This window comes from Triticum aestivum, chromosome 7B (assembly GCF_018294505.1).
Source record: "Triticum aestivum cultivar Chinese Spring chromosome 7B, IWGSC CS RefSeq v2.1, whole genome shotgun sequence".
Classification (NCBI taxonomy): Eukaryota; Viridiplantae; Streptophyta; class Magnoliopsida; order Poales; family Poaceae; genus Triticum; species Triticum aestivum.
This window is the reverse complement of record NC_057813.1, coordinates 668,924,833-668,939,302: the sequence shown is the minus strand read 5'-3', so window position 1 is coordinate 668,939,302 and position 14,470 is coordinate 668,924,833.

Below are 14,470 nucleotides of genomic sequence, written 5' to 3'. Positions count from 1 at the left end.
CTACGCCTCCTCGACGAGCCAAGCAGCCGGGGACGTGCCGTATCGCCGCCATCGACATCATCTTCAACCTCGGGCACCGCCGATCACCGTCGCCGATACGTCGTCCACAACCCGTCCCCGAGCCCGCTGAGACCACCGTCCGACTCCCTGTGAGCTCCTACGTCGCTACCCACTCTTCCCAGCGTCAATTACTTGTCGTAGCCGCCACCCCCTTGTTAACAGCAGCCGTCGCCGCACGGGCTCGTCGCCGGCGAAGCCCCGATGACCATTTGGTCACGGGCGTGCATCTGTTGTGCTCGCCGCGACTTGTAGAGCATCTCTAGCGCCTTGCCTCGCTCCTTCGCATACCGTAGCCGCGTCCCCGTGTGCACCCGAACTCCGGCGGCCGCAATAGAGCTCGCCACCGTCAGCTCCGGCCACCCCAGCTACTGCCACTTGTTGCTTTGGATGCGCCTCACTCCCAGGAACCCGTAGGAGCAAACCACATGTCGAATGGTGCTCCGTAGCGAGCACACGGTGCATCTCCACTGTCGGCCATGGTCGTCGCCGGCGAAACTCCGGTGGCTGACATGGCACGATTAGTTTAGGTACTAATCGCGTTTAGTTAGTGTTCTGTGTCGTTGACACATGGGCCCCACGCCCTAATTAACCCCGGGTTTTATTTCCTGTTTAGTTTAGATTAACTCAGCGGAACCCACGCGTCAGAGTTGACCCTGCTGACGTGGCTATTGACTGGGTCCACATGTCAGCGACACTAATCAGCCCCAATCACTGACCAGTGGACCCCACTGGTCAGGTTTGACCTGAACCCGCCCTGTTGACCCGCTAACGTCACACTGACGTCAGGCTGACGCAGTAAATCATTTTCTGGATTTATTCTTTTTAGGAAATTCCAGAAAATAGCTAAAACTTCTAAAATTCATAGAAAATTATCTGTAGCTCCAAATAAGACAAATTATATATGAAAAATGATCAGAAAAATCCAATCTATCCATCTGTACTATTTCATGCATGTTAGAACAACTTATAGCTACTGTATAGGCCAAATCATATAAATGACATTTAAACCTTCACATATGGAGTTTGAATTTGAACCTAGGGTTCAAACCAAATCCATTTAACTTGTTGCTAGTTGCATTAGCTCAAACCACAACATATTGCCATGTCATGATCATGCATCATATTGTGCATTGCATTGATTGTGTTCTTCCTTGTTTGCCGGTGTTTGTCCCCTCTCGATAGACGTGGTTCCGACGATGAGTTCGATGACACCAATGAAGAACTATATTATCTTCAGAAGTGCCAGGCAACCAAAAACCCCTTGTTCATTCTGATACAATCCCACTCTCTCGCTCCTGCTCTATTTTACTGCATTAGGACAACAACGATACAACTGTTACTTGCTGCAGTAGTTGAACCCCTTTATCCTCTGCATGACCTGTCATTGCCACAGTAAATAGATGAAACCCACTAGCATGAGTAGGAGTTGTTTGAGCCCTGATGTGCCTACTCATTCATGCTTGTCTGTCATGCCTGCTATTGCTTAGAGTTGAGTCAGGTCTGATTCATCGGGGATGAATTGGAGGTGTGTGAACATGTCCTACTGTGTGTGAGCTAAGTGTGTGAACACGATTTGGTAAAGGTAGCGGTGAGAGGCCATGTAGGAGTACATGGTGGGTTGTCTCATTGAAACCGTCCTCAGGAACTGAGTTCTGTGTTTGTGATCCATGAACAGTTACTACCACACATTGGGTTCCGGTAACTCGACCCCTCTCGACTTATTAATCAACATGATCTCTGTCCAGGAGTTGCAACTAGTTTCTGGTGTTTGTAGGTAGTGCTAGTAGTCTACCAAGTGGCACCCGGTACAGGTGGGCTTGGGATAGACTAGGCACCGTAGCACAGTGTACCAAGCGTAGATCCACCCGTCGAGGTGGGCTTGGGAACCCTGCTCACATCGTTTGGGGCCGTGAGCGACACCCCGGCCGGATCTCCTTGCGGATGGAAACTGAATAGGCGATAAACCTGGACGAGAGACTTGTGTGGTTAGTCAGGTCGTGGCCGACTCCCTCGCCAGGCTTCCGCTTGAAGGTTGCCGAGATACACGACGTGTACATGGTGGTAAGTGGCGAGAGCGTGTGTGAAGAAGTACACCCCTGTAGGGTTAATATGATCTATTCGAATAGCCGTGTCCGCGGAAAAGGACTTCTGGGTTGCCTGTACAGTTCATAGACAAGTGAAAGTGGATACTCTAAAATACGCAAGATAAGCGTGAGTGCTATGGATGGCGTTCTCGTAGGGAGACGGGAGCGGATCCATAGTGGTGTATTGATATGGTGAATATGTGGACTCGTGTGCGCCACCTCAAAGAGTTACATTGCAGTCATAGTTCAGGATAGCCACCGAGTCAAAGCTGGCTTGCTGCAGTTAAACTCCACCACCCCCTTTGTTGATAATGGTGCATATGTAGTTAGTTCTGATGTAAGTCTTGCTGGGTACATTTGTACTCACGTTGCTTAATTTATGTTTTTGCAGAGAGACTTCAGTCTCGCTAGTAGTTCCGCGTGGACTTCGACATTTAGCTTGTTACCTCAGCTACGATCTTGTGCCCTCGGCAGGATCTGGTAGATAGTCAGGCTTCTTAGCCTTTTTCATTTGTAGATGTCTATACTCAGACATGTTAAGCTTCCGCTTGTGCTTTGACTTGTATGCTCTGAGTGTTGGGTCATGAGACCCATGTTTGTAATATCTCGCTCCTCGGAGCCTATTGAATAAAATACTTGAGTTGTAGAGTCATGTTGTGATGCCATGTTGTATTTGCACATATCGAGCATATTGTGTGTATGTTATTGAAATGCTTGGTATGTGTGGGATCTGACAACCTAGTTGTTTATCCTTGGTAGCCTCTCTTACCGGGAAATGTCTCTTAGTGTTTCCACTGAGCCATGGTAGCTTGCTACTGCTCCGAAACACTTAGGCTGGCCGGATGTGTCCATCTTCGTTCCTGTGTCTGTCCCCTCGGGGAAATGTCACGCGATGAATACCGGAGTCCTGTTAGCCTGCTACAGCCTGGTTTACCGGAGTCCTGCTAGCCCAATTGCTACAGCCCGGATTCACTCGCTGATGACCGACACGTTCGTTGCTAGGTCATGTATGCCTGTCCCTGTAAGTTAGTGCCACTTTGGGTTCACGACTAGCCATGTCAGCCCGGGCTCCTGGTCATATGGATGCTAGCAACACTATCATATACGTGTGCCAAAAGGCGCAAACGGTCCCGGTCAAGGTAAGGCAACACCCGTGGGAATACCGTGCGTGAGGCCGCAAAGTGATATGAGGTGATACATGCTAGATCGGTGTGGCTTTGAGTCGGGGTCCTGACACTAGGGAGAGAGATCAAGCGAAAATGGAGCTTGGAGCAACAATGGAGCTTAGAGGTGGAAGAGGTTGTCTACTAGAGGTAGAAGACACCCCTTATATAGTCGAGGGAAAAACCAACCGTTATCCACATGTTCAGCCCGCGACAGCGGTACTACCGCTCCAGGGGCGCGGTACTACCGCGAGGCCGGGCGGTACTACCGTGGCAGATCACGGTACTTCCGCGACCGCAGCAGAGGCCGGGACTTACCTGACTAGGGGGCAGTGCTACCGCTTGGGCGGTACTACCGCTCCCCCTTGCGGTACTACTGCAAGGCAGGAAAGTCATCGCCTGGGAAGGGCGCGGTTGAAATAAATTACATCCGTGCCTACTTCCATTGAACATGAGGTAGTACAAAAATCCGACGCGGTACTACCGCACGTGAGGCGCGGTACTACCGTTGCGGGCGCGGATGTAAAAAATTACATCTGCGCCTACTACCATGACGCTGCGGTACTAGGTAGGAGGGCCACGGTACTACCGCGCTGGACGAGCGGAACTACCGTGGGTGGCGCGGATGTAAAAAATTACATCCGCCCCTACTACCGTACCGAAGCGGCACTAGGCCTGGGAGCCGCGGTACTACGGCTCAGGAGGAGCGGTACTACCGTGACCCACAGTGGTACTACCGCTGGTACTTGCGGTACTACCGCAAATACAGCCGTAGTCATCAGATTTCAGCACAACCAAGATAACGAAGAGAAGCTCCGAAGTGCAGGGAAAGGTAGGACAAGTGTACGTGTTGATTCAAACCTTTCTGACACGGACCCCCTCTTAATAGTACGGCTCTCCTACGACTCAAATCCACCAAAGAGAAACGTAGAACAACACCGACTTCAATAGTCTCCGAGGGGCACCGAATCGTCTTGTGCCTAGTGATGAAGTATCTGAAAAACTCAAGGCACATGATTAGTTCGCAAAAGCATTGTCATCAATCACCAAAACACCTAAGGGATAAATATGCCCTTACACACGGGAGAATCCGGCGTATGAGCATGACCTGGACCACGTTGACAAGCTTGAGATTCTTGTTCACCAGCTTTTGGACGCAGGCTTGGAGTCCGGTCAGCTCTTCTGAATCTCCCCATGTTAGGCTCGTCTCTTTCTAGGAGGTATGCCGTGTGGGGAAACCAGATCGGAATTCGGGGGCCGCCGCCCATTTGGGGTCGCGCGGCTCGGTGATGTAGAACCACCCCGATTGCCACCCCTTTATTGTCTCCACAAAGGAGCCCTCGAGCCATAGGACGTTGGCCATCTGGCCCGCCATGGCACCTCCGCACTCCGCTTGGCGGCCGCCCACTACCTTCGGCTTGACATTAAAAATCTTCAGCCATAAGCCAAAGTGGGGCTGGATGCAGAGGAAGGCCTCGCACACGACGATGAACGCCAAGATGTTGAGGATGAAGTTCGGGGCCAGATCGTGGAAGTCTAGGCCATAGTAGAACATGAGCCCCTGGACAAATGGGTGAAGTGTAAAACCTAGTCCGCGGAGGAAGTGGGTGAGGAACACCACCCTCTCATGGGGCCTGGGGGTAGGAAGGAGCTGCCCCTTGTCGGGGAGCCGATGCGCGATGTCGCTGGATAAGTATCCGGCCTTCCGCAGCTTTTTGACTTGTTCCTCCGTTACGGAGGAGACCATCCACTTGCCTCCCACTCCGGACATGGCTGGGGAGGGTTGAGGCGAGATGTGCGGACTTGGGCGTTGGAGCTCGAGTGCGCAGGAAATGGATAAGCAAAGGAGGAAGAAGGCGTAGGTAAAAAGGTGGATCCTTATCCCCTTATAGGGACGGACGAAACTATGCGTCCCCACCAGCCTGATAAAACTCGCTTATCTCCCAAGCGCCATAATCAATGGTGCAGTTGGGTTACCCGCTTCCGTATTGATGAGAATCCCGGAATAAGGGGACACAATTTATTCTTTGACAAGATGTGCCAAGGAAACCGCCTCGCTAAACGCGCTGAGGTGGGACAGTAAAAACGATTCCAGTGAAGGCTTGGCCATGATGTGACGTCACGCTGCAAAATACGTCAGCAGATTAAATTTGTGTAAAGATTATTCTCTCTACGGTGGCATGTGAAACTTATTTTGCAGAGCCGGACACTATCCTTGTGTTCAAAATCTTCTATGAAGTATTCGAAGGAGGAACTCGCCTTGCAATGCCGAAGACAATATGCGCGCCGGACTCGTCGTCATTGAAGCCTTGTTCAGGGGGTACTGAGGGAGTCCTGGATTAGGGGGTGTCCGGATAGCCGAACTATCACCGTTGGCCGGACTCCTGGACTATGAAGATACAAGATTGAAGACTTCGTCCCGTGTCCGGATGGGACTTTCCTTGGCGTGGAAGGCAAGCTTGGCGATACGGATATGTAGATCTCCTACCATTGTAACCGACTCTGTGTAACCCTAAGCCTCTCTGGTGTCTATATAAACCGGAGGGTTTTAGTCCGTAGGACGAACAACAATCATACTATAGGCTAGCTTCTAGGGTTTAGCCTCTTTGATCTCGTGGTAGATCTACTCTTGTACTACCCATATCATCAATATTAATCAAGCAGAAGTAGGGTTTTACCTCCATCGAGAGGGCCCGAACCTGGGTAAAAACATCGTGTCCCTTGTCTCCTGTTACCATCCGCCTAGACGCACAGTTCGGGAACCCCTACCCGAGATCCGCCGGTTTTGACACCGACAGTAATCCTTTTGATAAAAGTAAATAAGGTGCAGCAAGATGGCCCAATCCTTTTTGTAGCAAAGGACAAGCCTGTACAAGTTCTTATATTGAGAAAAGCGCTCCCTAGGACACGTGGCAATTATCGTCAAGCTAGTTTTCATCACACTCATATGATTCGCGTTCGTTACTTTGATAATTTGATATGTGGGTGGACCGGTGCTTGGGTACTGCCCTTTCTTGGACAAGCATCCCACTTATGATTAACCCCTATTGCAAGCATCCGCAATAACAAAATAAGTATTAAGGTAAACCTAACCATAGGATGAAACATGTGGATCCAAATCAGCCCCTTACGAAGCAACACATAAGCTAGGGTTTAAGCTTCTGTCACTCTAGCAACCCAACATCTACTTATTACTTGCCCAAACAATGGTGAAGTGTCATGTAGCCGACGTTCACATAACACCACTAGAGGAGAGACAACATACATCTCATCAAAATATCAAACGAATACCAAATTCACATGACTACTAATAGCAAGACTTCTCCCATGTCCTTGGGAACAAACATAACTACTCACAAAGCATATTCATGTTCATAATCAGAGGAGTATTAATATGCATTAAGGATCTAAACATATGATCTTCACCAAATAAACCACTACTAGTGACCCACAGGTACCAATCTGAGGTTTTGAGACAAAGATTGAATACAAGAGATGAACTAGGGTTTGAGAGGAGATGGTGTTGGTGAAGATGTTGATGGAGATTGACCCCCTCCCGATGAGAGGATCGTTGGTGATGATGATGGTGATGATTTCCCCCTCCCGATGGGATGTTTCCCCGGCAGAACAGCTCCGCCGGAGCCCTAGATTGGTTTCACCAAGGTTCCGCCTCGTGGCGGCGGAGTTTCATCCCGAAAGCTTGATTCTGATTTTTTCGAGGGTAAAAGACTTCATATAGTAGAAAATGGTCACCGAAAGGCTGCCAAGGGGCCCACGAGGCAGGGGGCGCGCCCTAGGGGGGGGGCCCACCCTCGTGGACAGGGTGTGCCCCCCTAACGTTGATTCTTTCGCTAGTATTTTTTATTAATTCCAAAAATGACTTTCGTGGAGTTTCAGGACTTTTGGAGCTGTGTAGAATAGGTCTCTAATATTTGCTCCTTTTCCAACCCAGAATCCCAGCTGCCGGCATTCTCCCTCTTCATTTAAACCTTGTAAAATAAGAGAGAATAGGCATAAGTATCATGACATAACGTGTAATAACAGCCCATAATGCAATAAATATCCATATAAAAGCATGATGCAAAATGGACGTATCAACTCCCCCAAGCTTAGACCTCGCTTGTCCTCAAGCGGACGCCGATATCGAAAAATATGTCCACATGTTTAGAGATAGAGGTGTCAATAAAATAAAATACGGACATGGGGGCATCATGATCATTCTTATAATAGCAACATAAATATATTTTGTCTTATGATTTCTTATGCTAAAGTAACAATCTATTCAAAATGTCAAGTATGAATCAGAAACTTCATTGAAAACTAACAAGCTACAATCTTGGCCATTGAAGCAATTGCAATTTATCATAACATCAGAAAGATTCAATATAAGAGCTTTTCAACAAATCCACATACTCAACTATCATTTAGTCTTTCACAATTGCTACCACTCACGCAATACTTATGGGTATGAAGTTTTAATCGGACACAAAGAAAGATAGGGGCTTACAATGTTGCCTCCCAACCTTTTACCTCAAGGGTAATGCCAACAATAATAGTTCATGCTAACTCACATCCAATTGGATATATATATCAGGATCTTTCCAACACAAGGCGCTTGCCAAAGGATAAAATGTAAAAAGGAAAGGTGAAGATCACCATGACTCTTGAATAAGGTATAAGACAAAAAGTAGAAGATATCCCCTTCGCAGAGGGAAGCAGAGGTTGTAATGTGCTTTTATGGTTGTATGCACGAAATCTTAATGCAAAAGAACGTCACTTTATATTGCCACTTGTGATATAGACCTTTATTATGCAGTCCGTCACTTTTATTGCTTCCATATCACAAGATCATATAAAGCTTATTTTCCCCACACTAATAAGTCATACATATTTAGAGAGCAATTTTTATTGCATGCAACATGACAACTTACTTGAAGGATCTTACTCAATCCATAGGTAGATATGGGTGGAATCTCATGGCAAACTGGGTTTAAGGATATTTGGAAGCACAAGTAGTATCTCTACTTGGTGCAAGGAATTTGGCTAGCATGAGAGGGAAAGTCAAGCTCAACATGTTGGATGATCCATGACAATATACTTTATTTCAGATATAAGAAAACATAACCCATTATGTTGTCTTCCTTGTCCAACATCAACTCTTTAGCATGTCATATTTTAATGAGTGCTCACAATCATAAAAGATGTCCAAGATAGTATATTTATATGTGAGAACCTCTCTTTCTTTATTACTTCCTATTAATTGCAACGATGACCAAAACTATGTTTGCCAACTCTCAACAACTTCTATTCATCATACTCTTTATATGTGAAGTTGTTACTCTCCATAAGATCAATATGATCTCTTTATTTCTTTTTATTCTTTCTTTTATTCCCTCAAGATCATAGCAAGATAGCAAAGCCCTTGACTCAACACTAATCTTTATTACATATAGCTCACGGACTCGATTACATAGAAGGATCATAAGGCAAAACTCAAAACTAAATCATACCAAAACTTTATTCTACTAGATCAAGATATTACCAAAAGGATCGAACTAAGAAAAACGGTAAAGATAGGAGTGTGATGGTGATACGATACCGGGGCACCTCCCCCAAGCTTGGCAGTTGCCAAGGGGAGTGCCCATACCCAAGTGTTTATGTCCCCTTTGCTTGTGAAGAAGGTGGTGATGATGATGGATAGTCGCACATCGAGCGTAGGAGCTCTTCCAATTTGCGGATAATGCCCTTGAGTATGACGATATGATCCTTCAGCAAAATATTTTCGCGGGTGAGATACTTCTTTTGTATGCGAGCTAACCCAATCATCTTGAAAGCTTCAATCTTAGTTGGGGTAAAGAGGTCGGGAAGATGTTGGATGTCTTCTTCTTCTCCAACCGGAGCTTGATCCTCCATAACCTTCTTGATCCTATCCTCCTTGTTGATCTCCCCGGGTTCTTCTCTCTTCAGCTCCACCTTCATCAGCCAAGCATCATTGCCTTCATTGTTGGAGGAGGGTGACGACATGATGCCTGGCCTTGATAAATCTGACAGAAAACAGCTCGAAACAAAGACAGAGGATATTTGCGTGATACAGTGGTCAAAACCTTCGGGAGATTATATAATGATTTTTTACCAACCAAAAGAAGTATCGTGCAAGAAAACGGAGTCCATAGAGCACACGAGGTGCCCACGAGGCAGGGGGCGCGCCCTCCACCCTCGTGGATGCCTCGTGTCCTTCTCGGACTACTTCTTATTTTCCTATTTTCTTAAATATTCCAAAATGGAGAAAAATTGCTATTGGAACTGTTTTGGAGTCGATTTACTTACCGTACCACATACCTATTCCTTTTCGGAGTCTGAAACATTCTAGAAAGTGTCCCTTATGTATTCCTCCGGGGTTACGGTTTCAATAACATTAGTTTCAACATTTATGGGGTTACCTGAGATATAATGTTTGATCCTTTGACCGTTCACCACCTTCGGATTTGTGCCTTCAAAGTTGTTGATTTTTATGGCATCGGAACGATAGACCTCCTCGATAACGTAAGGGCCTTCCCATTTAGAGAGAAGTTTTCCTGCAAAAAATCTTAAATGAGAGTTGAAGAGCAACACATAATCACCTACATTAAACTCACGCTTTTGTATCCTTTTGTCATGCCATCTTTTAACTTTTTCTTTGAACATTTTGGCACTTTCGTAGGCTTGGCTTCTCCATTCATCAAGTGAGCTAATGTCAAATAACCTCTTCTCACCAGCAAGTTTGAAATCACAATTGAGCTCTTTAATAGCACAATATGCCTTATGTTCTAGTTCGAGAGGTAAGTGACATGCTTTTCCATAAACAATTTTATATGGAGACATACCCATAGGATTTTTATATGCAGTTCTATAAGCCCATAATGCATCATCAAGTTTCTTGGACCAATTCTTTCTAGATCTATTAACAGTATTTAGCAAAATTAATTTAAGCTCTCTATTACTCAATTCTACTTGACCACTAGACTGTGGGTGATATGGAGATGCAATTCTATGATTAACATCATATTTAGCAAGCATTTTATGGAAAGCACCATGAATAAAATGTGAACCACCATCAGTCATTAGGTATCTAGGAACTCCAAACCTCGGAAAAATAACTTCTTTAAGCATCTTAATAGAGGTGTTATGATCAGCACTACTAGTTGGAATAGCTTCTACCCACTTAGTAACGTAATCAACAACAACTAAAATATGTGTATACCCATTATAGGAAGGAAACGGTCCCATATAATCAAGGCCCCAAACATCAAATGGTTCAATAACAAGAGAATAATTCACAGGCATTTCTTGATGTCTACTAATATTGCCAATTCTTTGACATTCATCACAAGACAAGACAAACTTACGGGCATCTTTGAAGAGAGTAGGCCAATAAAACCCAGATTGCAATACCTTATGTGCAGTTCTGTCTCCAGCGTGGTGTCCTCCATATGCCTCGGAGTGACACTTGCGTAGGATCTGTTCCTGTTCATGCTCAGGTACACACATCTAATAACACCATCTACTCCTTTATAAAGGTGTGGGTCATCCCAGAAGTAATGTCTCAAATCATAGAAAACCTTTTTCTTTTGCTGGTATGTGAAACTAGGTGGTATGAATTTAGCAACAATGTAATTAGCATAATCAGCATACCATGGAGCAGTGCAAGAAGCATTTATGATAGCTAATTGTTCATCAGGAAAGCTATCATCAATAGGTAGTGGGTCATCAAAAACATTTTCTAACCTAGACAAGTTGTCTGCAACGGGGTTCTCAGCTCCCTTTGTATCAATAATATGCAAAACAAATTCTTGTAGCAAGAGAACCCATCTAATAAGTCTAGGTTTAGCATCTTTCTTTTCCATAAGATATTTAATAGTAGCGTGATCAGTGTGAGTAGTTACTTTAGAATCAACAATATAAGGTCTGAACTTATCACAAGCAAATACAACTGCTAAAAATTCTTTTTCAGTAGTAGCATAATTTCTCTGGGCACTGTCTATAGTTTTTACTAGCGTATTGAATAACATTTAGTTTCTTATCAGCTCTTTGTCCTAGAACAGCACCTACAGCATAATCACTAGCATCACACATAATTTCAAAGGGTAAATTCCAATCAGGTGGTTTAACAACAGGTCAGAAATCAAAGATTTCTTAAGTATTTCAAATGATTCTACACAATCATCATCGAAGACAAAAGGAATATCTTTTTGTAATAGATTAGTCGGAGGCCTAGAGATTTTAGAGAAGACCTTAATGAACCTCCTATAAAAACTGGCATGACCAAGGAAACTTCTTATACCTTTAATGTCCTTGGGACATGGCATCTTTTCAATAGCATCAACTTTAGCTTTATCAACATCAATACCTCTTTCAAAAAATTTATGCCCCAAGACAATGCCTTCATTAACCATAAAGTGACGCTTCTCCCAATTCAAGACAAGACTGGTATCTTCACATCTCTGCAACACTCACTCAAGGTTGCTCAAGCAATCATCAAAATAAGATCCATAAACGGAGAAATCATCCATGAAAACCTCACAAATCTTTTCACAAAAGTCAGAGAATATAGCCATCATACATCTTTGAAAGGTTGCAAGTGCATTACATATACCAAAAGGCATACGTCTATAAGCAAAAGTACCAAAAGGGAAAGTAAAAGTGGTATTTTCTTGATCCTCTACTATACAAGTATTTGAGAGAAACCAGAGTATCCATCTAGAAAGCAAAAATGTGTATGTTTGGATAATCTTTCTAGCATTTGATCAATAAAAGGTAAAGGGTAATGATCCTTTTTAGTAGCTTTATTTAATTTGCAGAAATCAATTACCATCCTATAACCTGTAACAATTCTTTGTGGGATCAATTCATCTTTATCATTAGGAACGACAGTAATACCTCCCTTATTAGGGACACAATGGACATGACTTACCCACTTACTATCAGCAACGGGATAAATTATACATACCTCTAGGAGCTTTAGTATTTCCTTTCTTACCACTTATTTCATCTTAGGATTTAACCGTCGTTGGTGATCAATAACTGGTCTGGCGTCATCCTCCAATTTTATTTTTTGTTGAAATAGAGTGGGACTAATGCCCTTAAGATCATCAAGAGTATATCCAATAGCAGCACGGTGCTTCTTCAGAGTTTTCAATAATCTCTCCTCTTCTTGCTCTGAAAGGTTAGCACTAATAATAATAGTATATATCTTCTTTTCATCAAGATAAGCATATTTAAGAGTATCAGGTAATGGTTTAAGCTCAAACACGGGATCACCCTTGGGTGGAGGAGGATCCCCTAGGATTTCAACAGGCAAGTTGTGTTTCAAAATGGGTCCCTGTTTAAAGAATACTTCATCTATTTCCCTTCTTTCATTCATGAACATATCATTTTCATGGTCTAGCAAATATTGTTTTAAAGGATCATTAGGAGGCACGGCAATAGAAGCAAGACCAATAATTTCATCCTTACTAGGCAATTCTTTATCATGGGTTTTCTACGAAACTTAGCAAAATTAAATTCATGAGACATATCTCCCAAACCAATAGTAACAACATCTTTTTCGCAATCTATCTTAGCATTAACAGTATTCAAGAAGGGTCTACAAAATATAATGGGACAACAGTCATCTTGTGGGGAACCAAGAACAAGAAAATCAGCAGGATATTTAACTTTCCCACACAAGACTTCAACATCTCTAACAATCCCAACTGGTTAAGTAGTATCTCTATTGGCAAGCTTAATTGTAACATCTATTTCTTCTATCTCACAGGTGCAATATCGTGCATAATTTCTTTGTATAAAGAATGAGGTATTGCACTAGCACTAGCACCCGTATCACATAATCCATGATAACAATGATCTCCTATTTTAACAGAAATAACAAGCATGCCTACAACAGGTCTATGTTTATTTTTAGCATCAGGTCTAGCAATTCTAGCAGCTTCATCACAGAAATAAATAACATGCCCATCAATATTATCAGCCAAGAGATCTTTAACCATAGCAATATTAGGTTCAACTTTAATTTGCTCGGGTGGTGTAGGTGTTTTAGTATTACTCTTACGAACCACATTTGAAGCTTTAGCATGATCTTTTATCCTAACAGGGAAAGGTGGCTTCTCAATATAAGTACTAGGAACAATTGGATCATTATAAGTGATAGTCTTTTCTTCAACTTTAATAGGTGCAACTACTTTTACTTCAGTGGAAGGATTATATTTAAACTACTTCTCCTTAGGGAGGTCAACATGAGTAGCGAATGATTCACAAAAGGAAGCTACTATCTCAGATTCAAGTCCATATTTAGTGCTAAATTCACGAAAGACATTGGTATCCATAAAAGATTTAACACAATCAAACTTAGGTGTCATACCTGACTCCTTACCTTCGTCGAGATCCAAATATTCAGAGTTGAATTTAATTCTTTCCAATAAATCCCATTTGAATTCAATAGTCTTCATCATAAAAGACCCAGCACAAGAAGTATCAAGCATGGAGCGATTGTTGAGAGAAAGCCGAGCATAAATTTTGTGAATAATCATTTCTCTTGAGAGCTCATGATTGGGGCATGAATATAACATTGACTTAAGCCCCCACCCCCCAAGCTTGAGCGATGCTTTCTCCTTCACGAGGCCAAAAATTATATATATAATTACGATCACGATGAACAAGATGCATATGATAAAACTTCTGATGAAATTCCAATTTTAATCATTTGTAGTTCCATGATCCCATATCATCACATAGCCTAAACCATGTCAATGCATCTCCCTTCAAAGATAAAGGGAAGACCTTCTTCTTGACAACATCATCGGGCATACCTACAAGCTTAAGTAATCCACAAACTTCATCCACATAGATTAGGTGCAAATCAGGATGCAATGTTCCATCTCCTGTAAAAGGATTAGCTAGCAGCTTCTCTATCATACCCGAAGGAATTTCAAAGTAAACATTTTCAATAGGTTCAGTAGGTTAAGGAGCAACTCTTTGCTCTGCTGGTCGGGGTGAAGATACCCCGAACAAGCCCCTCAAAGGATTATGTTCCATAGTAACAAGTGATAGTAAATTTCAGCACAATATATAAATCTTTCCTTACCAAGTTCCACTTACCAAAGGCGCTTCACTCCCCGACAACAGCGC